This window comes from Pristiophorus japonicus, chromosome 4 (genome assembly GCF_044704955.1).
Source record: "Pristiophorus japonicus isolate sPriJap1 chromosome 4, sPriJap1.hap1, whole genome shotgun sequence".
Lineage (NCBI taxonomy): Eukaryota > Metazoa > Chordata > Chondrichthyes > Pristiophoridae > Pristiophorus > Pristiophorus japonicus.
Genome location: NC_091980.1, coordinates 147,663,659 through 147,666,967, shown reverse-complemented (window position 1 = coordinate 147,666,967; position 3,309 = coordinate 147,663,659).

Sequence of the window (3,309 nt, the reverse complement as noted above, 5' to 3'; positions counted from 1 at the left end):
GAGAGTTCAGGAGAAAGAGTGATACGGGGTGAGAGTTCAGGAGACACAGTGATACAGGGTGAGAGTTCAGGAGAAAGAGTGATACAAGGTGAGAGTTCAGGAGACAGAGTGATACGGGGTGAGAGTTCAGGAGACACATTGATACGGGGTGAGAGTTCAGGATACAGAGTGATACAGTGTGAGAGTTCAGGAGACACAGTGATACAGGGTGAGAGTTCAGGAGACAGAGTGATACAGGGTGAGAGTTCAGCAGACAGAGTGATACAGGTGAGAGTTCAGGAGAAAGAGTGATACAGGGTGAGAGTTCAGGAGACAGAGTGATACAGGGTGAGAGCTCAGGAGACACAGTGATACAGGGTGAGAGTTCAGGAGAAAGAGTGATACAGGGTGAGAGTTCAGGAGAAAGAGTGATACAGGGTGAGAGTTCAGGAGATACAATGATACAGGGTGAGAGTTCAGGAAACAGAGTGATACAGGGTGAGAGTTCAGGAGACAGAGTGATAGAGGGTGAGAGTTCAGGAAACACAGTGATACAGGGTGAGAGTTCAGGAGACAGAGTGATACAGGGTGAGAGTTCAGGAGACACAGTGATACAGGGTGAGAGTTCAGGAAACACAGTGATACAGGGTGAGAGTTCACTAGAAAGAGTGATACAGGGTGAGAGTTCAGGAGACACAGTGATACAGGGTGAGAGTTCAGGAGACACAGTGATACAGGGTGAGAGTTCAGGTCACACAGTGATACAGGGTGAGAGTTCAGGAGACAGAGTGATACAGGGTGAGAGTTCAGGAGACAGAGTGATACAGGGTGAGAGTTCAGCAGACAGAGTGATACAGGTGAGAGTTCAGGAGAAAGAGTGATACAGGGTGAGAGTTCAGGAGACAGAGTGATACAGGGTGAGAGCTCAGGAGACACAGTGATACAGGGTGAGAGTTCAGGAGAAAGAGTGATACAGGGTGAGAGTTCAGGAGACAGAGTGATAGAGGGTGAGAGTTCAGGAAACACAGTGATACAGGGTGAGAGTTCAGGAGACAGAGTGATGCAGGGTGAGAGTTCAGGAGACACAGTGATACAGGGTGAGAGTTCAGGAAACACAGTGATACAGGGTGAGAGTTCACTAGAAAGAGTGATACAGGGTGAGAGTTCAGGAGACAGAGTGATACAGGGTGAGAGTTCAGGAGACACAGTGATACAGGGTGAGAGTTCAGGAGATACAGTGATACAGAGTGAGAGTTCAGGAAACAGAGTGATACAGGGTGAGAGTTCAGGAAACACAGTGATACAGGGTGAGAGCTCAGGAGACAGAGTGATACAGGGTGAGAGTTCAGGAGACACAGTGATACAGGGTGAGAGTTCAGGAAACACAGTGATTCAGGGTGAGAGTTCAGGAGTAAGAATGATACAAAGTGAGAGTTCAGGAGACACAGTGATACAGGCTGAGAGTTCAGGAGAAAGAGTGATACGGGGTGAGAGTTCAGGAGACACAGTGATACAGGGTGAGAGTTCAGGAGAAAGAGTGATACAAGGTGAGAGTTCAGGAGACAGAGTGATACGGGGTGAGAGTTCAGGAGACACATTGATATGGGGTGAGAGTTCAGGAGACAGAGTGATACAGTGTGAGAGTTCAGGAGACACAGTGATACGGGGTGAGAGTTCAGGAGACAGAGTGATACAGTGTGAGAGTTCAGGAGACACAGTGATACAGGGTGAGAGTTCAGGAGACAGAGTGATACAGGGTGAGAGTTCAGGAGACACAGTGATACAGGGTGAGAGTTCAGGAGAAAGAGTGATACAGGGTGAGAGTTCAGGAGAAAGAGTGATACAGGGTGAGAGTTCAGGAGACACACTGATACAGGGTGAGAGTTCAGGAAACAGAGTGATACAGGGTTAGAGTTCACTAGAAAGAGTGATACAGGGTGAGAGTTCAGGAGAAAGAGTGATACAGGGTGAGAGTTCAGGAGATACAGTGATACAGAGTGAGAGTTCAGGAAACAGAGTGATACAGGGTGAGAGTTCAGGAAACACAGTGATACAGGGTGAGAGCTCAGGAGACAGAGTGATACAGGGTGAGAGTTCAGGAGACACAGTGATACAGGGTGAGAGTTCAGGAAACACAGTGATTCAGGGTGAGAGTTCAGGAGTAAGAATAATACAAAGTGAGAGTTCAGGAGACACAGTGATACAGGGTGAGACTTCAGGAGACACAGTGATACAGTGTAAGAGTTCACTAGAAAGAGTGATACAGGGTGAGAGTTCAGGCAAAAGAGTGATACAGGGTGAGAGTTCAGGAGACACAGTGATACAGGGTGATATACAGGGTGAGAGTTCAGGAGACAGAGTGATACAGGCTGAGAGTTCAGGAGAAAGAGTGATACGGGGTGAGAGTTCAGGAGACACAGTGATACAGGGTGAGAGTTCAGGAGAAAGAGTGATACAAGGTGAGAGTTCAGGAGACAGAGTGATACGGGGTGAGAGTTCAGGAGACACATTGATACGGGGTGAGAGTTCAGGAGACAGAGTGATACAGTGTGAGAGTTCAGGAGACACAGTGATACGGGGTGAGAGTTCAGGAGACAGAGTGATACAGGGTGAGAGTTCAGCAGACAGAGTGATACAGGTGAGAGTTCAGGAGAAAGAGTGATACAGGGTGAGAGTTCAGGAGACAGAGTGATACAGGGTGAGAGCTCAGGAGACACAGTGATACAGGGTGAGAGTTCAGGAGAAAGAGTGATACAGGGTGAGAGTTCAGGAGAAAGAGTGATACAGGGTGAGAGTTCAGGAGATACAGTGATACAGGGTGAGAGTTCAGGAAACAGAGTGATACAGGGTGAGAGTTCAGGAAACACAGTGATACAGGGTGAGAGTTCAGGAGACACAGTGATACAGGGTGATATACAGGGTGAGAGTTCAGGAGACAGAGTGATACAGGCTGAGAGTTCAGGAGAAAGAGTGATACGGGGTGAGAGTTCAGGAGACACAGTGATACAGGGTGAGAGTTCAGGAGAAAGAGTGATACAAGGTGAGAGTTCAGGAGACAGAGTGATAGAGGGTGAGAGTTCAGGAAACACAGTGATACAGGGTGAGAGCTCAGGAGACAGAGTGATACAGTGTGAGAGTTCAGGAGACACAGTGATACAGGGTGAGAGTTCAGGAGACAGAGTGATACAGGGTGAGAGTTCAGCAGACAGAGTGATACAGGTGAGAGTTCAGGAGAAAGAGTGATACAGGGTGAGAGTTCAGGAGACAGAGTGATACAGGGTGAGAGCTCAGGAGACACAGTGATACAGGGTGAGAGTTCAGGAGAAAGAG